The following is a 26,266-nucleotide window of genomic DNA, read 5'->3' on the forward strand; positions in this document are numbered from 1 at the left end:
CAATGGAAAAAAAGTAGTCTAGAAACAGTCACATCCAAATGGTTTAACAGATTTACAATGAAGGCATTACTGCTATTGAGTGGGGGTAACATGGTATTTTCAATAAATTGTACTAAGTCAATTGAATATATATGATAAAAATGAACCATGACTCTTCATGCCACACACAAAAATTTATTTAAAATGTCAATAGCTTAGAGATCTCATTGTAACAGATAAAACAACAAAGATTTTAGACTATAACATGAGAGGAAATTTTAATCACCTTGGGACAGACAAATAGCTCTTAACAGAACAAAATACAAAATCCTAAAAAGATTGGTGTCGAACTATACTGAAATTAAAATCTTTTGTGCACTAAATAATACCATTAGGAGAATGAAAAGGCAACCTACACAGTGGGAGAAGATATTTTCAGAATATGAATCCAACAAATAATTCTCATATCCAGAATTTGTAAAGAACTTCTACAAGCTAACAAAAAGAAAAGAGATGATCGGATACAACAAAAAAGATAGCAGGAGCTATCTTTTATTGGAATACCAATAAACATGAAAATACAAGCAAATTCATCGACCAATAGCAGAATAATAATCAAAATCATAATGAGATAGCACAACAAAGCCAAGTTTGCTTAAATAAAAAAGATAAAAGATACTAAGTGTTGACTAGGATGGGGAGGAATTGGAATTCTCCTGTACTGTTGATGGGAGTATAAATCGGTGTAACCATTTTGTAAAACTGGCTGTGTTTACTAAAACTGATATATACATTCCTATGATACTGCAGTTACACCTATAGATATATACCCTATAGAAATAGGTGGATGTTTTCATCAAAAGACATGCACAAGAAATTTCAGAGCAGAACTTTTTGTGGAGGCTGAAAAATGGGAACTACCCAAATGCGCTTTGAGTATAGAATGAATAAATAGTGGTATGGAATGGATACATTCTGGAATTCTATACTGCATTGAGGTTCAACCATCAACAACAACAAAAATTATACAGCAAAGATGTACCATATGACTAATTTATATACAAAACTAGGCAAAACTAATCTGTGCTATTTTGAGTCAGATGGTGCTATCCTGGGATGAATTGGGTTCAAGTAGTGACAGGAAGAGAACATAAGGATGGCTTCTGGAATGTGTGTAATATTCTGCATCTTGTTCTGTGTGCTATGCACATGAGTTTGTTCAGTTTGTAAAAATTCATTGAGCTGATGCTTATGATTTGTATACTTTACTGTATTTATTATTCTCCATATAATTTGCAAAAAATCCCTTTGTGGTAATCTACAAAATGTCTATGTTATTTGAAGTAAATGGGCTTTTCAACCTACCTCCTCTGAGGTGTCACAAAATTCTGTGACACTCTTTGGGCTTCTATCTGTATGTATTACTTATTCTAGCTCTTTGGGACAAAGAACAAAGTAAACTAGTGGTTTATAAACTTGACTGTGCATCAGAAAGACCTTGGAGAGCTTTAGCAAAATATAGATTTGCACTCTTGGGTAGAACTAGGGAATCTTACTAAAAAAAAATATTCTCCAAGTAAATTTCATACACAGGTTTGGAACCTTAAAATTAAACTACGTTAAAGAGTCTCAGAGGAGTTCATCAGGCATAATGTTAGTTTATAATTACATGGGTACAAGTCATTTTGATAAAGTTCTGACCTTGGTTATTTCATGCCTGTGTACTGATTGGACTCAATGAAATCCATGTTAAGTAGATAAAACTTAACTTGTTTTGATAGCACCACTCTAACAACTCAGAACCTTCTTTCAGAAAAAATTTCAAATTATAATTAAATTAAATTGCATAATCATAATTTCAAATTATCATTAAATTAAATTGTATAATTAAATTTCTCTAAATCATGGTTTCTATAACTGTAATTGAAGGATAATACCTATCTCATATAGTTGTTATACAGATTAAATGGATATTAAAGCATTTAGCATAGCATGTCTGGCATATAAGAAATTTTTGAATTAATTTTAAGGATCTCCATAAATGTAAAAATGACATTTCTTAGTTAATTTGGAATTCTGCTCTTTCGTAATAGTTAAATTGAAATACCAAGTTGATACAATTGCCACTGGCATTAGACATATTTTAGAGCTGTTTGTTTCAGCTCTGGTAATGAATTTGCACTCATCAGCCGTGATCTCTTCAAGCTCCTAATTTCAATTATCTTCATCCTTTTGTAAAATTACTGGCCAGTGTTAGGAGAGAATCCAGAATCCACATGACCATGAGCAAACTAGCCTCTTCAAGTGCAAAATTAAATCTTCCCACTTTTTCTTAGCATCGTGATTTAACCAATGAGCCAACCAGCCACAGGGAATTTAACAACCATGTAATTGATATGAAATGCTCCACTAACTCAGAAGACCATTTTGGTCACATCTCCTTAATTTTTCAATTAATCACTTCAGTACCCAACTTTCTTATTTATTAGGAAACCTAGAATCTCCCTCTTGGGGTTTCCCTTTGCCTTTATTTTGTACGGAACTTCAGCATCTGACACAGCACTAAAGCAGCTCATATTTTTGCTCCAGCAAGAGAGAATTCTGGGGCCTTACCAGTCCCCTGCCATGACATCTATTGCTACACTAAACTTTCGAGTTTAGTCCTGTTCCGTCAGAGAATTAGTATGGAATCTCTGATATCACGAGGTCTATGTGACCCAGATTCCTGCAGAGGCTATTGTGGTTCTTTGAGGTTGGACAGTCCTTTAGTCCTGAGCTTGACTAAGAATACCCCAAATTCTTAGTCACTCAGTCACACTCTGATTTTTAGTGTCAATATATTTTAGCCCATTATAAGCTATTTACCATCATTCCAGGTAGTTAGCTCCAGAAGTTCTGAGACAGAATCACTTATGGTATGTCTGCCACTGTATAGAACCCAAACCACTGTTCTATTTTCCTACATAAGTATCAACTCTAACTCCAAAACACCTAATGTCTCTTTTTCACAGACTATGGTGCTACTTGTTTAGCCTTCTAAAAAAGACTAACTTCCATGACTTTAGTCTTGGAAGGGTTTCATCTGTATACTTCTTGTATTCGACCTTCAATAGCTATGGAACTCAAGAAGGAGAAATGTTCCTCTGACTCATCTGACTTCACACTCTAAGGCTTGCCTTCCACATGCTAATATTCTGCTTCTGAATCTATCTCTTCTCACTATGATAGACCTTGGCGATAGTCTCTTCCTTCCAGCTAAACCATATTGTCTACCCAGAGGATAATGTCTTTGTTTTTTGAATGGTACAAGTAGAATGTAATTCTCTATTATCAGTACATTGTTATTTGGAATTTTTGGTTTAAATTACATGATCTATGGGAGAGCCTCAACACTACAGTTAGATTGAGCATTGCTTGGTTTAGATACTTGATCTTTGGATTGTGCTGGTATTAACTTTTTAGAAATATAAATTCTTAGGTCCCATCCCAGATCTACTGAATTAGAGATTTTGAGTGTATATTCCAGCAACGTATTTCAACAAACCCTCTGGGTGATTGTGATTAAAGCTAAAGTTTGGGAACCACTAGTCTAGACAGAAACATACTTTATAATTATTTATCCAGTGGGAGGTGAAGAGTGTATTCTTGCTGTTGTCTTCTGACTGTCAGTAATTCTTCAAATGTAAATATACACATATGTTGCCTTTGGAATAAACAGTAGTTTGTAGAAAACAGTGTAGTATAAACAGGGTTTTGGAGCTTTCTTAAAATCTGTTCCTATTGGTGGTTCTGAGTTGGAGGGTCTTGCGGTGCCCTATCTGAAATATACAGGAGGCAGTAAAAAGGCTTGGGGAGCTCACTGCTCTATTGTTCCTTGGATCCTGATGTCTCTAGGCAGTCTGACTTTTTCCTTTTCTGTTTTCAGCATCTTTCTATGTTTATTTGTTTTGCTATGTCAAGGGTTTTTTGTTGTAAGAGGACAGACCTGGGAGGAATGAACCTACTTCATCTTGGCAGAACTGGGAGTGCTGTGATGCTCTTTATAATCAAATCATCGTAGACTTGTGGTAGTGTTTCACGTCTTTTCTTATTTTAGATTTGTGTTACATATTTGAAGAAAAATGTTGGATTAGAAATTGATATTTTGACCTATATTGAGATAATCTGAATTCAGATATAGTATGTAGTATTAATGGGCAATGAAATGGTTAACCATTTGTTTTTTCAAAACTTTGTTACTTTTACTCCATGATCTGTTGACATGTTGCACCTGGGGAAGTGTATCATGAGAGCAGAACAAGAAGAGCATCATAAAAAAATAATAGCGATAGCAGCATTTCCTTTCATCTAGATGACCAACTCATGGCAAGGCTATATACCTTATGTACCTATCGAACTCATAAACAGGAAAATAAGATTTGTAAAATTCTCGGAAACAATTTGGCAATGCAGGATGCCCTTGCCACTTTCATCATTCTCATGAATGAGAAAGAGCTTGGTGAGCACTTTCATACTCTCAGGTCTTGGTTTCTACCTTAGCTGCAATATGTAGCATTCAGAAAGGGAGAGATTTTACCTGCATCTGATCAGTGCTAAAAGGGAACAGATGTCACAGTTCAGTTAGTGTGTAATAGTTTCATGAGAAGCTGTTTAAATTCATAGGGTAAATAGCTTCACCTGGTCTCCAAGACCATTCAGTCATTTGCTAGAAGGACTCACAGACTCAAAAAAGCTGTTATGCTCATGATTTATTAAAGTCATGACTTACTAGAGTGAAAGGATAGTGATTAAAATAAGCAACAGAAAAAAGCACATAAGGCAAAGTACAGGGGACACCAAATACCACCTGCCTGTTGAACTTTTTCAGTGAAGTCATGTGGACAAATTTAATTTTTCAGCAATGATGACTGACAACATGCACAGACTATTACCAACCCAGGAGGCTCACCTGAGCTTTGGTGTCCAGGGTTTTTGTTGGAGCTCAGTCACATAGGCAAAGTTGAATGTCTGCATGGCTGACCTTAGTCTTTAGCCCCTTCAGAGGTCAAGATGGTGTTGCATGGCCCAAGGCTTCACCATAAGCCACATCATTAGTATACATTATCTGGAGTTGGCTCAAGGCCTCCAGGAAAACAGACACCCTTACCAGGCAAGATATTCCAAGAGCATAGGGGTTACCTTCCAGGAGATGGGCAAGGGACAAACCTTTCTTTGTTATATAGATGCACTTCTAATAAATGTTTAAAAAATGATGGCTATAACAAATCCTTTCGCAAGTCATTTGGTTTCCAATTCTTTTCTTTTGAATAATTGTGAGCTGATAGATCATTGAAACTATTTTGTATGACAGATTAGTGTGTAATTGGCAGTATAAAATTCCTCTGACTTACTTTAATTTTTAGGTACATAGAGATTTTTAGCATGTTTCTATCAAAAAAATTAGAATAGAACTGATCTTGAAACTGTTTTGTCCTGGTAGTAGATGATACTCACCAAGGGACAGAATACATAAGCTAAATTTTAAAGGCTATTTTTCACATAAAAATGCATTTCCAATATAATTTTAATTTTAAATGCATTAAATTTTAATCCTTAGAATTTTATGGTACCATAACAAATTTTAATTATAAATAAACATGATAGAATCATTAATAAAAATATTTTCAGATATAAAATTATAGGGATTAAATTATGTGCTGAAAGTGGAATGGAACTATAAATTCAAGTAGAAAAAAATAATTAAAATCTCTAAGAGTTTGTTTATATAATTGTTAAATGAATAACAGTGAGTATTATGATGCTATTTAGATTCTATTTGTACAGTTAAAAGAGGTACATAACAATTTTATTTTAACATATAAATATAATATGCTATAAAGGACTGTTGAGAGACCATTCTCTATAAATCTCTCAAATTTCTGCATGTCTAGGCATTATTAGCCAAATGTTCCAAGACTATCTTTTTAGGAAGGTTGGTATAAATAGATGGCCTTGGAAAGACAGAGGAGTGACTCCCTCTGGAGCAAATTTACTTATATTCCTAACATATTCCTAACATTAAAGATAGAGATACTTCCTTCCTTTTCACAGAAAGATTTGCTTATGTTTCAGGGAAAAAGGAATAATGCATCTCTCCAGTGGAGAGGATAGGCACATTTTCTAATAGCCCCCATCTAAGATCAGCCTCTCAGTCTCGGGGTTCTCCTATAATGTATCCCCACCATGTGTGCACGCAATACCTGACCTCATGATATCACTCCGTGGAAACTGGAGCTTGGGGAAAAATGGTGCCAAGATGTTATTATTACTGAAAGTAATAACTATCTAAATCCATCTGGACTCATTGCTTTCTATCAACTGAATCTGTGGAAGTGCGGAAGGCAACTTTGCAGCTGCCACCATGGTACTACTGCTTAGGTACTGCTTGACAGTAAATGACACATTTCTTAAATATTTAAACATATGAAACAATTTAAATGTGAACTTAAATGCAAAACAAAGACCGTTTTCTATATCTTTAGCCCCTATAATTGTGCCTGGCAGATATTGGGCACTAAAATATTTGTTAAAACAATAAATAAAAGAATAAATGATTAAATTAGTGGATATAGGATTTTCTGATTCATTTTTGCCTCCAAAATGCCATGGACTGGATAACATGTTAAATATCTTAATTGTATCTAAGTAGAAGAGGATATTTAAGAATTAAATTTCATTTATTTATTCATTCATTCCTTTAACAATGTTTTTTGAATACCTGCTCTGTGTTAATTATTTACTAGGTACTGGAAAGCAAAAGTGAATAAGAAACAGTTATTTCCATCAAGGAAGCCTAGGGGAAAATGCACAAATATATCGCAACATTATAATTGTTAAAATGGAGTCATATGCAAAATGTCAGGTGACTCCAAAGGTTATAATGCGTAATTTTCCTGAGGGACTAGGGAGACTTTCCAAAGGAGGTGAGGTTTCCAGCTAACTCTTGAATTATAGGTACAAGTTTGTTAGGGGGTCTGTGCTGGTTAGAGGGAGCAAAGGAGTGAGACATTTGGGGACATTAGTAAAGACAGGGCCTAGGTTGGTATAGTTTACTTTTAAATAAATAAATAATCTTCAGTATATTACAAATAGTTATGACTACAGCAATAATAATAACAATGTGATAAGGATTGACTTAAAACCTGCAACTTTCAAAATAATCATTGTCCTTGATTTTTTTGAGAATTCAGTTTTGATAAACCATTGAAGAGATCAACCTTCAAGACTTGGGTTTGAAAGCTCATATTTCACAAACTGGGTGTGTTAATGGCTTTCCCAAGGTTACTTTTTGCCTCTTGAGAATTCCTGCAGGGGAATTCCGACTTCTTTGGAAAGAACTTAGAGTTAACAAGCAGTCAACCAAGAGGAATAGATTTTAGGTCAAAGGCAGACACTTTGGTAAAACCAAAATGAATGAGTAGCTGTAAGCTAAAGACTGTAATCCCTATAATTCCACCTCAATCATTCTGCAGATACTTTAAGATTGCTGATTTTTTTTTTTTTAAACATGAGTTTAACATAACAGTCACTGTGAGGGCTAATACTGAGTGTCAACTCAATTGGATTGAAGGAGGTAAAGTACTGATCCTGGGTGTGTCCGTGAGAATGTTGCCAAAGGAGATTAACATTTGAGTCAGTGGACAGGGGAAGACAGACCCGCCCTTAATCTGATGGGCACAATCTAATCAGCTGCCAACGAATATAAAGCAGTCAGAAAAACATGAAGAGGTGAGACTGGCCTAGTCTCCCAGCCTACATCTTTCTCCTGTGCTAGAGGCTTCCTGCCCTCAAGCATCAGACTCCAAGTTCTTCAGTTTTGAGATTCAGACTGGCTCTTCTTGCTCCAAGTTTGCAGACAGCCTATGGTGGGATCTTGTGATCGTGTAAGTTAATACTTAATAAACTGCTCTCTCTATATATGTTACATCTGTCAAGAGACATTTTAGGGAGCTGTAGCAAAGGAACAAAATTAAGATCTGGATTATCATTTCTTGCACCATAAGTGGTGTATTTTTGCCTCTATCCTGTATGACAGTATGTATAATTTTGTCGGATGCCAGGAACTAGAAAATCTCCCCTCTGTTGACAGATATAGTTTACCTGGAAAAGAGAATGTCAGAGATTCAAAGGGCATGAGCTCTATCTGGCTCTTGTCTTCATTATGAGTTCTCCCTTGGGCAAAAGGTATAAAAGAGCACGTCACTTATATATCTGAACCATAATGAAACTGCATGTTTTAAAAAGGTCAGAATGCATATATATATATATATATATCTCAGAACCCTATATTAGTCAGGGTTCCCTTGAGTGATAGAACTATATATCCTATTAGTTTTGTCCCTCTAGGGAACTCTGACTAATATAGTCATACAGTCTGGCATTCTGGCACTTTCAAAACATGCAATTTCATTATGGTTCAGATATGTAAGTGATGTGCTCTTTTATACGCTTTGCCCAAGGGGAAACTCATAATGAAGAAAAGAGCCAGCTAGAGCTCATGCCCTTTGAATCTCTGACATTCTCTTTTCCAGGTAAACTGTATCTGTCAACAGAGGGGAGATTTTCTAGCTCCTGCCACCCGACAAAATTATACATACTGTCATACAGGATAGAGGCAAAAATACACCACTTAAGGTACAAGAAAAGATAATTCGGATCTTGTTTAATTTTGTACTTTTGCTACAGCTCCCTAAAATATCTCTTGACAGATGTGATTGACACCGGTCATCAAGGCCCATCTTTTGACACTTAATCATGCAGTGTCCTGTAACAGTTCACACATATTTTATGGTTGTGTATCTTGTCTCTATAATTAAGTCATAAGCCTTATGAGGAAAAGGACACCGCCTTCTACCTCTTTTTAAATTTTTTACTTATTATTTTTTTTGAGAAGGAATCTTGCTGTGTCGCCCAGGCTGGAGTGCAGTGGTGCCATCTCGGCTCACTGCAATCTTCTCCTGCTGGGTTCAAGCTGTGTCTCAGCCTCCCAAGTAGCTGGGACTATGGGTGCGTGCCACCATGCCCAGCTACTTTTTTGTATGTTTAGTGCTGGCTACTTTTTTGTATGTTTAGTAGAGTTGGGATTTCACCATATTAGCCAGGATGGTCTTGATTTCCTGACCTCATAATCTGCCTGCCTCAGCCTCCCAAAGTGCTGGGATTACAGGCGTGAGTTACTGTGCCTGGCCCTTCTACCTCTTGGTATCCTCTCTGGCCCTTAATGTATTAGCAGTTTTCAGCATATAATAGGTATTCCATACATTTTTATTTGATGAAGCTCACTTGAATTGTCGTCTCCTCTGTAAGGATGCATGGGAGCAGCAGTACTGTGGGAGTGTTCTAACCAGAGGATGCTAATAACTGGTCATGCCTAGGAAACAATTTGAATTCCCTTTCCATTTCTTCCTCCCTCTCTTCCTTCCACCTTTCAGTGTAGCTACACACTATGCTTTGTTTCTTTCTTTAAGCCAGGGATGTAATCTGGGTCAGGAGGAGATGTCTTCAGGTTATCAAGTGTGAATTGTACTAATAAGATGTCACCATATTCAGCTAAAGATGCATGTTTTATGAGAAACTGCATGCCTACTCTCCTTTCAGTTCCCGTTTACCTTATGCCTTGAGCTCCCTTCCCTAAATGGGGTTTGACAGTTGGGAAACGAGGTTGGAATAATTAGGCTTCAGAAGAACAAAGACACTGAGAAATGATCCAGGTTCCAGGAGAAAAAGAGTTGGGATGTCTGCAAACACTTCCAAATGTATTTTGGGAGGAATGACATTAAAAAGTTGTTACCCTCCTCTGTTCTGGCCCTCTAGCCTTTGCAGCACCAACTCTCCCAGTGCTCTTGGGCTTAACTGCTGCCCACAGGGAAGTCCGACAAAGTCATAGCCTCTTTGGCAAGGAATTCAACACTTTAGAATTTACTTTTTCTATCAAGTCCTTCAGAAAATGACTACCTCTGCTCAGGCTAGCAAGACCTACTAGAGGTCTGTTACTGGGCTCCACTTAACTTTGAAACCAGTGAGAACAAAATATTGCAGGGTATTACGGGCTTTATTTTTACCCCCACCAGAGTGTGGTCTGAAATGTCCAGAAAACTTCCAGCGGAGGAGCAGAGCCCTAGCAGGTGATGAGCCTGGATCTATAGTCTCCATTCCCCTTGCATGTGATGGATGTGCTGCCAGAGCCATAGAAACTAGTTTCTACTCCAGGTCTTAGCTAATGGGACTTGATCATGTCCTTAGAACTCTAGTCTGTAGGATTAGAGCCCTCAACTCCTTTGCCTTTCCAAGTAGGGCTCTCTCAGAATGGAGCTTGATTTCTGGTCTCCACCTCACTTGACCACCTCTGTCATTAAGATGCCTATGTCCCCATACAATGCTTGATACGTGATTCTACCACTTGTTTATCAAAATTTAGCTCAGCCCCAGTTTTCTTGTACTATCTGGGACTTTACAACTTGGACTAGTGTCTTCTCTCCCCAGTTATTTCAATCTTACCCTCAATCTTACACTTGTTTCTGCTTCCTCCTATCTCTTTGACAGGATATCACAGCACTCTTTGTGCCCAAGGCTGCTTCATACATGATTGTTGTACAAAAGGTGTCTTGCATTCAACTCATACTCCTACCCGGATCTAGGAAAGTAAGTCAATGGTCTTTAGGGTGAAGTGGTTTGTTGATGTGCTGAAGGACACTTGAAAATGCAGAACCAAGAATAAGCCATGTATCCTCAAGAGTCCTACTGGATTTTTAAAATATCCTAAAATATAAATATACTCAGTTTTTAGCAAATCTAAATCTGCTTCCTGAGAAAAGTTTTGTCTTGACTTATGCCTCATTATTTGACCATTTAGCTTATTTCCTTGTAGGCATAGGATGACTTCCATTTGGACAAGAAGTCAAGTCATATTCTTCATTTGTTTATAAAATAAATTTGCTTTCTTTTTTAGAGTAATTTTAGGTTTACAGAAAAATTGAACAGAAATTGTCCCCACACTCTACCCCTCCCACCCAGTTTGACATCTTGCATTAGTGTGGCATATTTGTTACAATTGATGAATCATTATTGATACATTATTATAAACAAAGGCCATTGTTTACATTAGAGTTCACTGTTTGTGTTGTACAGTGCCATGGATTTTGTTAAGTGCATAATGTTCCATATCCACCATCACAGTGTCATACAGAATAGTTTCACTACCCTAAAAATCCCCTGTGCTTCACTTATCCATCCTTCTAGTTCTTCTGCCAAGCCCTTGGCAACCACTAACCTTTTTACTGTCTCCATAATCTTTTCTTTTCCATATCATATAATTAGATTCATACAGTGTTAGCCCTTTCAGATTGACATCTTTCACTTAGAAATATGCATTTAAGATTCCTCCATGTCTTTTTATGGAGTGATAATTCATTTCTTTTTATTTCTGAATAATATTCCACTGTATTGCTATAACACAATTTGTTTATGCATTCACCTTTTGAAGGAAATCTTAGTTGCTTCCAAGTTTTGGCAGTTACAAATAAAGCTGCTATAAACATCCAGTGCAAGTTTTTGTGTGGTCATACATTTTTAACTCAACTGGCTAAACACCAGGGAGCATGATTGCTAGACTGTATGGTGAAACTACATATAACTTTGTAGAAACTGCCAGACATTCTTCCAAAGTGGCTATACCATTTTGCATTCCCTTCAACAATGAGTGAGAGTTACTGTTGTTCCACATCCTCATCAGCATTCAGTGTTATCTGTGATCTAGATTTTGCCCATACTGATAGGTGTGTAGTGATGTCTCATTGTGATTTTAATTTGCACTTCTCTAATGACATATGATGAGCATCTTTTCACATTCTTATTTGCCATCTGTATGTCTTATTTGGTGAGATGTCTGTTTAGATATTTTGTCCATTTTAAAAATTGGGTTGTTTTTCTTATTGTAGAGTTTTAATAGCTCTTTTTAATATTTCGAATTAAGTCCTTTATTAGATATGTGTTTTGTGAATATCTTTTCCTAGCCTGCTACCTGTCTTTTAAATCTTTTAACACTGTCTTTCACAGAGTAAAAAAAAATAATAATTTAAATAAAGTGCAACTAGTCATTTTTTTTCATAGATGACATTTTTGGTGTTGTATCTTAAAAACTCATTGTCAAACCACAGGTCATCTAGATTTTCTCATATTTCATCTTCTACAAGTTTTATAGTTTTGTGTTTTACATTTAGGTCTATGATCTATTTTGAGTTACTTTTTGTGAAAGGTGTAAGTTTTGTGTTTAGATTCATTTTTTTTTTCAATAGGATGTTCAATTGTTCTAGCACCATCTGTTGAAAAGACAGTCTATTGAATTGTCTTTGCTACTTCGTCAAAGATCAGTTGACTATATTCATTTGGGTCTATTCCTATACTGTCTATTTTGTTCATGATCCATTTGTCCATTATTTTAGCATACCACACTGTCTTGATTACTGTAGCTTTACAGTAAGTCTTGTAGCCAGTCCTGTGACCTTGTTCTTCTCTTTCAATATTGTGTTAGCCTCTCTGGGTCTTTTGCCTTTCACATAAGCATTAGAATCAGTTTGTTGATATCTACAAAATGTCTTTAAAGGATTTTTATTGGGATTGTGTTTAATCTATAGATCAAGTTGAGAAAATCTGACATCTTAAACAATATTGAGTCTTCTTATCCATGAATATAAAATGTGTCTACAATTATATAGACTTTTATTTCTTCATCAAAGTTTTATAGTTTTATAATTTATATAGTTTCTCATGTACATATTGTACATAATTCTTAAAAATATTTATGCCTAAGCAATTTTTTGGTGCTAATGTAAATTATGTTTTTAATGACAAATTGCTATTATTCATTGATGGTATATAGGAGAGTAATTAACTTAGATTCTTCACTTTTTATAACAATATGCTAGCTTTATTACTTATACATCTGATCTCCAAGGCAGTGTTGCTCTTCTATAATGAAAGCATGAAAATTTGTTATTCAAGGACTCAATGAGGACTAAACCTTAATTTGACTACTTATGAGCGTCTTAAAAATTCTAGCTTAGGTAACTTGGGAAGGAGTAAAATCATTTCTAGATTATCTGCTCTGAGAATGAAAACTTTCTATATTCTAAACTCAAAAAAGGAAAAGATTTGCTTGTTTTTTTTGGCTTTAATCTATTCTAATGAATTCCTGACAACTTGCTTTTATAACTATGCTTCTGAAAACCACCCAGTTGGTGACAGAGCCACATTTCTGAAGGTCAGCCAATGAGCAATAGTGAGTGACTTTTAGAGATACTCATGCATCTAAAGAGATACTTCTACTTTTACAAACACTTCCATGATAAAGATCAACCAACTCCATATCACTCCCCCTTCTGAAAGTCCGTCAATTCCTGAACCGCAGGTTCCCCAAAACCCTGTAAAAAATCAGCAATTTGTATTGATTGGTGATGCCATGTTGTCTTCGCCCACTCAGGTTGCTATAACAAACGACAGTAAACTGGGTGGCTTTTAAACAATAGATATTTATTTCTCATAGTTCTACTGGCTGCAAGTCTAAGATCAAGGTACCTACAGACGTGGTATCTGGTGAGGGCTACTCTCTGGTTCATAGGTGGCACCTTCTCACCATGTCCTCACATGGTAAAAGGGGCAAACAAGCCTCCGTGGGCCTCATTTATGAGGGCACTAATCTCATTTGTGAGAACTCCACTCTCATGACCTAGTCACCCCCAAAGGTCCCACTTACTAGCATCACATTGGAGATTGTGTTTCAGTAAATGGATTTGGTGGAAATGGGGGGATAAACATTCAGCCTATACCACATGCCTAGTCATAAAGAGTTCTGTTGCTTACCGAGCGTCCATAGAGCAATTTGTTTTAAACATCAAGAGGTGGCCTTTTCCTTTGAGAGGTTTTATTCCTGTTATCAACTAGGCCCCCAAATATAGCATTGGTGAAATGCAACATTTTAGAGCCAGGTAGAAACTTCCAACAGATGAGAACTCACGAACACAAAAAAGGGAGCTGCAGACACTGGGTTCTACTTGAAGTGGAGGGTGGGAGGCAGGAGAGGAACAGAAAAAATAACTATGGAGTACTAGGCTTAGTAACTGGGTGACAAAATAATTTTCACAACAAACCCCCGTGACATGAGTGAACTATATAACAAACCTGCACATGTACCCCTGAACCTAAAATAAAACTTAAAAAAAAAGAAACTCTCCACAGAACTATGATTTTATTATTCTCTTGGAATTTTTTGTGACTGTTCTTATGGATACGTATAGAACCTAATCACATAAATTTGGTTTCTGTATGGTAAAACAGCTACTTTATTCATTGTTCAATAACTAGTTAATGTTCTTTATCTAATGAAACTTTTATAAATTCCCCTTAGAGTTTGGTGCTAAGTAAAATTGTCCCTCCTGAGCAAATATATTTTTCCTATAGATGTCATGAATCTGAGTGCCACGCTTTATATTCTGTTTTTTTTTTTTTTTTTTTTTTTTTTGAGACGGAGTCTTGCTCTGTGCCCCAGGCTGGAGTGCAGTGGCGTGATCTCGGCTCACTGCAAGCTCCGCCTCCCGGGTTCACGCCATTCTCCTGCCTCAGCCTCCCGAGTAGCTGGGACTACAGGCGCCCGCCACCTCGCCCGGCTAATTTTCTTGTATTTTTAGTAGAGACGGGGTTTCACCGTGTTAGCCAGGATGGTCTCGATCTCCTGACCTCGTGATCCGCCCGTCTCGGCCTCCCAAAGTGCTGGGATTACAGGCTTGAGCCACCGCGCCCGGCCTTATATTCTGTTTTAATACTTATTTCTAACTTTAAGGTTATGTTCTTAACCACAAATACTACAGGGCTATCATTTATTTTTCAGTTTTTTTTGTCATTATAATCCTTGTCATAAAAGTTTTATTGCATATGACTTTTGCTTAACCTGCCTTAAAAATCCATTTTGGGGGACTAAGTACGGAAAAAAATTGTAATACACTTTTCCTGAGAAACATAATAAATGCTGTAATATTTGCACACTTATTACTGCCTGTAAGAACTTTCACCTTTAAGAATTATACTTCTTCACTTTGTTTCTCTAATCTCTAGAATTTGGCAGCTATATATTTTGGCGTTTATATTGTAATGAGGTCAGTCAGCTGAAGTTATATTTTCACAAATAATTTCAAACATTGATATTCCTTGGGGCAAAACAGTGTGTAAAAGTTATTATTTTTCAGCATAAATGAAAGGTCAAGGTCACCACAATAGTTAATTGGCCAACTACACAATCATTTTTGGAAATAATTTAACTTTAATAGCAATATTGTGCTACAATGAAAGGAAACATCTTAATATTGTTGTTGACAATGAGAATCAAATTATTTATAAATATTTCACTTCTCTATTCAGCAAAGTAACATGTTAGTCAAAGCAACTGGCATTCTATACAGAAGATTAGTTTTTACAATGTATATAGCAAAGAACACATCATAAATATCAGACAGATTTTGAGTGTGATATAAAATAAACCTTCCTCCCTTCCATTGCAAGCTGTCCCATTATTCACACACCCAGTAACTTGCATCAGGGAAGTGGAAACTAATTTATGTGGACAGTTGTTTGTTACTGTTATTATGGATGATTTTTTGCTTTCCTATAACCAGTGCTGGTCCTATTAAGAGATAAAATAAGTCATGGTACCCATGGTGTGGTTTAAGGAGGTGATAAGAAGGGCAAATTCCAATTTATATTTCTCCCCTTCTTCCTTAGATGCAATTGCTTGAAATTCCATCCTTACAGTGGTTGTGGAGAGGGGTACAGTAGAAGGGAGATGTGGACAAATTCCTCCAAATTCGAATCAAGTGAAATAGAAGATGGGACAAAGCCTACATTATTAAGATCAATTATTCTTTTACCCAGGGAGATTAGTAGATACTCCTGGGAGAGATAACAATAAATTCTTATTTCTTGAGGATGATTAAATTAATAGGTCTTCTCTGAGGAATGGGATAAGTAATCTTAGGTGCTTGGGAGTGGGGAGGACACTGGGCGGGGGATTGAGAAACTCTGAATTCAGGGACAGCATGCAGAAACAGCAGTGTTAAGAAGCAGGAACTAATTGAAAGAATACAGGCTATAATCTTTTTTTCAGATCACCTGTCATTTCTTTTTTTTTTTAACTTTTAAGTTCTGGGGTACATTTGCAGGTTTGTTATATAGGTAAACGTGTATCATGAGGGATTGTTGTACAGATTATTTCATCACCCAGGTATCAGCCTAGTACCCATTAGTTATTTTTCCTGATCCTTTCCCTCCTACCACGTTCTACCCTCCAATGGGCCCCAGTGTGTTTTGTTCCCCTCTATGTGCCCATGTGTTCTCTTCATTTAGCTCCCACTTATAAGTGAGGGCATGCAGTATTTGGTTTTCTGTTTCCGCATTAGTTTGCTAAGGATAATGGCCTCCAGCTTCATCCATGTTCCTGAAAAGGACATGATCTCATTCTTTTTTATGGATGCATGGTATTCCATGGTGTATATGTACCACATTTTCTTTATCCAGTCTATCTTTCATGGGCATTTGGGTTGATTCTATGTCCTTGCTATTGTGAATTGTGCTGGAATGAACATATGCATGAATGTGTCTTCATAAGACAATGATGTGTATTCCCTTGGGTATACTCAGTAATGAGATTTCTGGGTTGACCCAAGCTGTAATCTTGAAACCATATTCTATCTCTGACTTCGTTCCTGGTTAGTAGTGGCTTTAGGTTATTTCTAGTTTCAACAACCTGTAATCACGGGAAGGGAGGTGAAAGGGAGTCCCTGTTTTTTTTTTTTTCTTTTTTGCTTACTTCATGATTCTATTCCTGAATCACCTTGTCTTTTAGGAATATATGGTTAAGCTGCTTTAAAATGCCAACATGGCTACACATAACATACTGGAGGAGAAGCCATCTATTTTGTAAGGAAAGAGAGGAAAATAATTATAAGACAAAGTAATTCTGACTTTCACTGAAAGTGCTACCTGTTCCTGAAACCACTGGACTAGAAGCTAGGGGCCATCTACTTTTGTCTCATCTTCTTGCTGATTATCCTAGTGGCTGAAGATATCCCTGACATTCTTCTCATTGCATATTCAGAGGTTTTCCTAGGCTAAGGCCAAGAGAAGCCAGTGTCCCTGGGCCTGCTTCTGAGACTCTTTCCATAAGCATCAGGAGAACTACCACTGGGGTTGAAGGAATTGGCTCTGTCATAGGGAAACTAAAAATATTTCATGTTTTTATTGTATTTTAGTATTTTTTGTGTCTAAACAATTTATTAGACTTTCTTATCTAGACCAAAGCAAAGCAGGTAAAATTGTCCTTTTATCTCTCCAAGGATGTTTTTGGCTCATTATTTTCCTATTTAAAATCACCTCTCAGGTCTATTGTAACCACCTATATTACACAAGACCTACTTACAGTGATATCCCTACTTACACCCTCCATATATAAATTTACCTTTATTAGAGCTTTGCAATTACTAATCTCCAAATTATCACATTATCATCATCAGCAGCAGCACCACCAGCAGCAGAACAACTGTCATTTATTTAGTAATTACCGTGTGTCAGACTGAAGGCTAAAGACTTTCATTTTATGTCATTTAACAGTGACATGTCCTGTGATAGGTAATATTATCCTCATTTCACAGATGGGAAAACTGAAGCTGAAAGTCTCAGCATTTTGCACCAGATCACATAGATAACAACTGACAAGAGTGCAGCCTCATGACCCTACACTTTGCAGATAAGGGCACTGAGGCGCAGAGAGACCAGACTCAATGTTCTGGACACAGTAATTGACAAATTTAAAATTGGGTCTATCCGTCTAGTTAAAGAACATGTTCTTTCTGTTATATATTTTTCACACAATTTTTTTCCTCACACCTTCTGAGGTTTAGGAAAAGGAAATCAAATTTGTGAATTAAAATGTTTTGAATTATGGAAGATTCCCATTATAGGAATAGGCATAATTCTATCTCCAAGTCCCCATTTTTAGAAGAGACATCTCAGATATATGTTGCTGGCTTGGCAGTGGTCTCAGGCATGTGTTGCCTGGTGATTTCTTTGCAGAACTGTACACATAAAAATCTCAGTGTTGCAAACATGGGCATATGAGATAATGCAAAGGTACTCTTACTTTGGACAGAAGCAGCTAACCGCCTGTTCCAGAAATCAATGTTATTGACAGATTGAGAAATTGGAAATGAGTTTTACTGGAAAGTGTTGCAAGGACTTTATTTGACCAACTCCTAAACTCGCATTTGGCTGAGTCCTTGTGGCTTGGGGAAGAAAGACAAAGAGAAAGGGCAGACAATTGAAAGGCGGCTTTTCTTTCTTTGCTTTCAGCTGAAAACAGGTTAGTGTCCACGCCTGTGGTCTTGCAGGTTTGCACTCTCTTCTCTCAAAGACTTTCCTGTCAAAGCTGCTTTGTTTTCAACTTAACATAATGGAACGCCAACCTAATGCTTTGCCAAGCTCTCATTGATCCTTGGTGTGGAATAAATGTGAATACTGCCTCATTAATCCTCTCTCTGGTCCTTGGAGAGAAGTGGCAAGCAATATCCCATCCATTTTGCAGTGGAAGAAAGAAAGGCAAATAAAATTGCTCACTTCACATCTGTTCCCCAGCCTTCTGGACATTTCCATCTGGATATCTTGCTGACTTGTCAAACCTAACTTACTCCAAATTGAATGCATTCTCTTCCTTCTTACAAAATATATTCCTTTCTGAGGATTGTGTCTTGGTTAATGGCACTGCCATCCACACAACTCTCCTGGTAGAAGCCTCTGAGTCATCTTTGATCTCTCTCACTCTCCATATTCAGTCAGTCAGGAAGTTTGTTTCCTTTTCCTCTGAAACAGCACTCAAATCCATCCTTTGTCTCCACCTCTCTGCACCATCTCTCTCTTGGTTCATTGTCTCATCAGCTCTCATCCAGATTAGTGGAACAAGATTCTTACTCATATCTCCAATTCTGGTTCTGTATATTGTCTTCAAATTAATCTTCCTAAAATTGAGGTGCATTATTTCCTTCCCTGCTCAAAAAGCATTGATGTCCACACAAGGCCAACAAAATAGAGTCCTGATTCTTCTCAAAACAATGAGATCTTTTACAACTGGGCAGAATGCCCCTCTAAGAACTCTCTCCTGACTAACCACAGGGGCCAACTTGTTATTTCCCAAGTGTTTGTCCAGTGTTCATGCAGGGCTTGCCTTTATTACAGCTTATTACACAAATTTCTAGTCATTCTTTGAGACCCAGTTCTTATGCTACACCTTATTTGTTGTCTTTCGGCTCATTTCTCTGCCTATTCTCTTAATTAATCTTTCCTTTTTGGCCTTTATAACAATTTGTTATCATTATCACAACCTGTTTTGTAGTTAGGTATCAATATTTCCCCAAATAACTTACAAGTTCCTTAAGGAAAAATCCTGTATTTATCTGTGAATTGTTAGCATGGTGCTGGGTACTTCTTAGGTGCTAAATAAATGACATTAAGCAATTTATAGATAATAAAGAACTTTTTAAAGGAATTTTAAGATCACATTTAATTCCCACACTAACCCTGTAAGGCAACTTATTATTACTTATCCCTAATTTACAGGTGAACAACATTGAAGCCTAAGGAATTTAAAAAACTTTCCTATGACCTAACATGAGAGCCAGGACTTAAACCCAGAAACCCAGTTAGCGAGCTTTCTAATTGTAAACCTTGATTCTGGTTCACTGTGTTAAACTGCGTGTACACAGAAGTAAGTTTGGAAAGTTGACCTCATACAATGCCTGATTTTGATAAAAGCAGCTTTTCTGGTTGCTAGAACTTGCTAAATGTTGTTCCCCTTGAGGGATTATCAATGTTCAAAGGACAAGACACTATTCTGATTATTTCCTGCATCTGATAGTAAGAACACAAAGCTTTCAGGAGCAAGGATTGTGTCGTGTTCACATATGGAGCCAATGTAGCACCTACAAGGCCTTGAATGTAAATGATGTTTAGGAATTATTGATTGCTAATATAATGGAATCTAGTCAAAGGAATTTTCGTATTTTTGGCCATTTTCTCTTCTAAGCCCCAACCTTCACAATATGTTGCAAAGTTGTTATAGAAAAAAAAATGCATACAGCTTGGTTGGTTTCTAAGATAAGTCAATCCTCTGACTGAATAAGTAGCATGGAAAGGCTTTTCCTTCCCCCCGATTTTCTTCCCCTCTGGCTGAAAATTCTCCTGTTAAAGTCATTAGTTTGTAGCCACAGACATGGACGTCTCTCCCAGGAGGTCCTGGAGCAGACATATTTGCATTGTCCACATTTGCTTCTTAGCCATCTTGCCAGTCTCAGTATCACTTGTTTTATCTACAGCTAGTCCAGGCTATTATCCTTAATTATTTGCACTGGATTGGCAAATATTGCTTAGTGAAAGATTGATTGCAGCCTTATTGGTTTTCAAATGCTTTGCCTTCTGAATAAAGGTAGTTAGAAGGACAGAGGACAGGTTGGCAAGTTATAGCCCTACTTTGGTAGGGATGCTCAATGTCCACTCAAGCCAATGGATCCTATTAGGGTCTACCTTTCCATTATGTTTATTCCTGACATACCTCCAACATTGAGTAGTGACCCTTACGTTGTCTAGTATTCTCCATTCCTCACTCAATTCTTATGTTCCGTGTTACTCACTTCTCATGCCATCTACATGGAAATTCTTTCTCTATTAATTTAAGAATGTCCAGCTTCGATCCCATATATATGATGCATTCTATGATTCTACTCTCTAAATTCTTATTGAAACTTGTAGTAATAATAATTGATACTTAAGCACCAGGCAGTTAAAGTTCTTTAAAGAATGTAGTAGATTAATTGCAAAAACAGCTTCAATTCTTCAATCCCCCCTACCCTCTCCGGGTATCCATACCTATTTATCCACCAAGAGGTGAAATGTATTTCTCTGTCTCTTGAATCTGGACTGAACTTGTATTTTACTTTGGTCAATAGAATGTGGTAAAGTTGATAATGTGCCAGTTCTAAGCCTAGGCCTCAAGAGGCCTTGTGTATCTTTACTCTCTATCTTGAAACCCTTACATTATGGGATTAAGCTTTGACTATCTGCTGAAGAATGATATCCATGTGGAGGAGAGTCCAGCTGTCCCTCTTAAGATCTTCCCAGGTTAGTCTATACCAGCTGACCCCAAACATGCAATAGAGTTGCCTGTCTGATCCACAATTGATTGAAGATGCAAAAGTGAGCCCAGCTAAGAGCAATGGAAACACCTAGATATCCCGTAGACTCAAACAATAAGATGCTTGTTGTTTTAAGCCACTGTATTATGGGTGGGGTGTTTCTAAGCCAGAGCTAACTCAAACTCACACATTTTTACTTACTTAAATATTACTTAATTTAAGCTTCCTTATACAATGATGTAAATACCATTAATATTCCTACTTACTGGCTGAGGAAATTTAGGGTTGCAAGATTAGGTTACTCATTTAAATTCTCACAGTGAGTAAGTGACAGGGGCAGGATTTGAGCCAAGATAGTCTTAGCTACAGACTACAGAGTTTACATGTTTGTATATTATGTTACCCAGTTTCTCTTCAGGAGCATATAATTTACAACTTAATCCATAGGATCAATCATTGAATCTTTATGGGAAATAAATTAGCTCATTCCCCTTAATTTCTGCATGAGGAGATGAAGAACCAGAGTTTTCTGTTTGGCCCGAGGTCACAAAGTTAAACCACAGTCTGGGGTTTTGGATTGCATCTTAATACTCTTGATTGACTTACCTATCTTGGTCAACAGCATTCATTTTTCTGCTGGATGACTGCAAGCTTCTTGAGGTGTAATACTTTATGTCTGTCATGGTGCCTAGCACAGTGCTGAATATTCAGAAGGTTTAGAACATATTTATTAATTGACTGTTTGCTTGGCTGAATCTGTTTATTTCTGATGTCATGGTCACTTGGGCATCAGGCAGAGTGGACATGGCCAGTAATACCACCACTGGGTAAGGTTACCAGCCAGACTTCAGTGCCATTATGAGAACTGTCTGCTCAGGCCTACACCCAAACGGAAATTCTCATTCTCTGGAATTGCTGTATTTTTCTCCTAAAAAGCACAACATCTATTGTTTACTGAATTATCAGGGGTGTTTTTGTTGGTATACTTGATGAAGGAAAAATAAAACCCCACATTTGGGTTTGGGAGGATAGAACTTTTCCTTCTATGAGGAAAGACCTACATTCGGGACTTGGCTTTCTCACAGTCCTTCAAGCACTGAAACAGATTTAAGCAAAAAATGATTTGAGTAAATACAAGTAGCATAAAATGCAACCTGGATTCATAAAATTTGATTATTTTTGTCTGTACTCTCTGCAAACCAGGGAATTCAACTTTGTGATGGAATCAATTAAACCGAAGATATCAAGAGGAGATACACTCTGGGGAAACAAGGCTTAAATATGCATTTCTTTTCATTTTCTTCACCTTATCCTTTACAAAATAACAAAGCAAAGCAGATTAGAGCTTTTCTTTCTATTATACAACACATCCTCCATGAAATCTCACAGAAAGCACTCCTAGTCACTCTACAGTATAACCAAATATTTTTAATGTACTTAGGGAAAAAAACTCAAACCTGTTTTTTTTTCACATTTACTTCTTTCTTTTGACCTGCTTCTATTTTCTGCTATACTGTATAATATGGATGACTTAATGGCCAAGTCTTAGAGATTAGAGAGTGGAATCTAGTCAGATGATAAGATGATAGCAGAGTCTGGTTTAATTTTAGGCCGAAGAAATGCAAAATTTATCTTGTTTTCTTATTTGTATTTAGGAAAATTTTAGTAGTTTAAAATACCCTTAAAATCTGAAAATGGGAAAATGTTTTTTAAACAATGAGATAGTGTTAAACCTCCAAATTTTAAATTGTTAATATTTCAGAATAGCTTAGAAGAAAGTACTGTAGTAATAAGATGGGAATGGGTAATCTAATTCCTTTTATTAGAACTCACTATAGACTGCACTTTCTTAGCAGCAATGTGTTTACATTACTAAAATAGGCCAACTATTTCCATGCCTTTATTGCTGTCCTGCCAACTGGAATCACACCAAGGCTCTGATTAGAGATCTCATACTAGCTGACATAAATAAGTGAAACTGAACTTCATTAAAATGCTCCTTCTCATTAAAGAAGAAAGTGGTTCAAATGTGGTTCTACTGTCGTTGTTTTGGGTAAGCAAATGTAAAAGTGCTATTCTAATGAACCAGGAACATAGTTAATATTTTAGAGTCACATCACATTCTGCAGCATCCTGGTTGACTAGAAGAATGAGTCTGTACTTCCGTGTGTGTCTGTGTGTATGTCTTGTGTACAAATGTGTGGTGCTGAGAAGTCAACAAGGGAAGGGAAGAAAAAGACTTCTCTTCCTGCAATCTTTTTTTTTTTTTTTTTTTTTTTTAATTCAGTGTTCCTAAGGTGATAAGTGGACAGAAGCTCTGGTGCTGGTAATTCACTGTAATCCTCCTGTACAGGGTTACCTAAAACTGTGTTTCACCTTTAGCTTCTCAGCTGTTGAGAAAAGGAATTGTTATTCTAAAATATTACACTTAGAAAAAGATGGTGACAAAGCTGTTAGGTGTAAGTAGTCATAATAAAAAAGTGTAATTAGTCAAACCACATATTGGAATTTTACAAAAATTCCCCAGCTTTAAAATGTAAAATTTTAGAATCTTGTGATGGGGAAATCAGAGCAAAAATACTCTGTGTTTACCAGAGAAATCTATTCATTGACCACTGAAAAGTCTGTTGTGTCCTCCTGTGGACATGAGAGGGCCTCAAGTCCATACTAGCTGCTGGCCAGAGACTCAGGTTCCCTACCATATGACTCTCTTCATAGGGAAGCTCACATGGCAGCTTGCTTCTCCCAAACTGAGGGAAAAAGAAAAAAGAGGGAGAGAGAGAGAGAGAGAGAGAGCATGAGAGAACAAGCACAAGATGTTAGTCGGATTCTTTGTAACCTGATTTGAGAAGGGACATCTCATGACCTTTTTGTAGCCTATTCATTAAAAATGAGTCACTAGGTCCAGCCCACACGCAAAAGGAGCAAATTTCATAAGGGGGCCTCTGTCGAGGCTTGTTACTACAAATTGTATAATTTGTAAAATTGGAATTCAGCAGCTACTGGGCATTTGTCTAAAACTTGTCTTTCACGCATCTGTCTTAATAAAATATTGACATTTGAATGCTCTTCCTTTATATGATACTTATTACATTTATCCTTTCATTAACTTATTTTGTTTCCTTAGGTATTTAAGTCTTGATTCATCAATATAGGAATGGTAATAAAAATTTTTACTATTACACAGGAATTACACTTCTGTTTTAAAAAGCCAAATTATTTATAGCCTGTAATAACTAATAAATTACTCAGATTATTAAAAAAAAATGTAAATTGATCACTTAATTTTATAATACAAATATAATTTCAGTACCAAGTCTTAATAAAGATAAGAAAATAAAACTATAAACAAATTTAACATACACATAGAGATAAAAATTCTGAATGGTAAATCACATCCAGTAGTGTTAAAAGAGCAATGCATTAATTACTACAGAAATATATACATTTTTTAACAATAGGAAATCTATCAACATAATTACATTGTTAATTTTATTTTATTTTATTTTTTTGAGACAGAGTCTCGCTCTGTCGCCCAGGCTGGAGTGCAGTAGCGCGATCTCGGCTCACTGCAAGCTCCGCCTCCCGGGTTCACGCCATTCTCCTGCCTCAGCCTCCCGAGTAGCTGGGACTACAGGCACCCGCCACAGCACCCGGCTAATTTTTTGTATTTTTAGTAGAGACAGGGTTTCACTGTGTTAGCCAGGATGGTCTCGATCTCCTGACCTCGTGATCCGCCTGCCTCGGCCTCCCAAAGTGCTGGGATTACAGGCCTGAGCCACCGCGCCCGGCCATTGTTAATTTTAAAAAGAAAACATTTATGTTTATACAAATATTTGAAGAAAGATTTCATAGACTTCAAAAAGATTTTTGATCTAAAGTTAAGTGAAACAAGAATAAGGGAAAATAAATAAAATACAAGCTTTTGACACATAAGAATAAATATTATACAACATATTAAAGCAGTTTTCATTAAAATAAAAAGTTAGACATCTACCAGCAGCATTATCTAACCTTGTTTTGAAATCATAATAAATGCAATAAGTCCCCACAATAACTTGCATTATAATACTGAAAAATTAAACTTACAATACCTTAGAAATATTTGACACTTTACTAAATTAGTGTAATTAATGATAGGCCAAGGAAAGTGGCTGAATATAGGCTAAATACAAGATAATCTATTGCTTTCTTTTAAATTTACCAAAAAACTCATATTTGTCATGGAGGAAAAACATATGAGAGAGAAATTGAAAACTAAGGCAAAATTTCCATCTAAAACACATAATAAAATATCATTCAAGAAGGTAAAATATTATAAAACCAAATTAAGTAATACAATATATATTTAAAGGGGAAGCCATAATATAAAAATGTTAGTGCTTCCAAATTTACATCAATCTTAGTACAATTCCAGTCAGACTCAAAAGAGAGTTTAATTTTGGAGCTGGGTAAATTTGTTTAAAAATTTTAAATTAAATAATAAATACCTAAGAATAACCAAGAATATTTTATAAACAGAATGACCAATGTAGGTTTGTCCTACCAGATGTTAAAATACATAGTCAAGTCACTATAATAAAATAGTATGCTTTTGGTATTGGATTGGACACATAGACTATTGGGGAAGAACAGACTTTACAAATAAAGAATAGTTAGGAACTTAATATAAGACAATAGTATTCTTTCAATATATTATAATGCAAGTATTTAATAGGTGATACTCACACATTTGACTTTCCATCCATAAGAAAAGAAATGTGAATGACTGTTGCACATTATTTACAAAATACATATTTTTGACAGGTTAAATAACTAAATGTGAAAAAAAAATCTGAAAATAGAACAGAATCTTTCTATAACTTTGTGGCAGGAAAGATAAAAAAGCCATCGATCAGAGACAAAACATTTTACAATATAAATATTTTTAGAAATTGTAGGGTGGAAACTACCATAAGAAAATAAAAATGCCAATGACGGATAAAGAAAAATACTTGCAATTAGATGAAACAGGGTTACTATCACTA

Source organism: Macaca fascicularis, chromosome 6, assembly GCF_037993035.2.
Source record: "Macaca fascicularis isolate 582-1 chromosome 6, T2T-MFA8v1.1".
Taxonomy (NCBI): domain Eukaryota; kingdom Metazoa; phylum Chordata; class Mammalia; order Primates; family Cercopithecidae; genus Macaca; species Macaca fascicularis.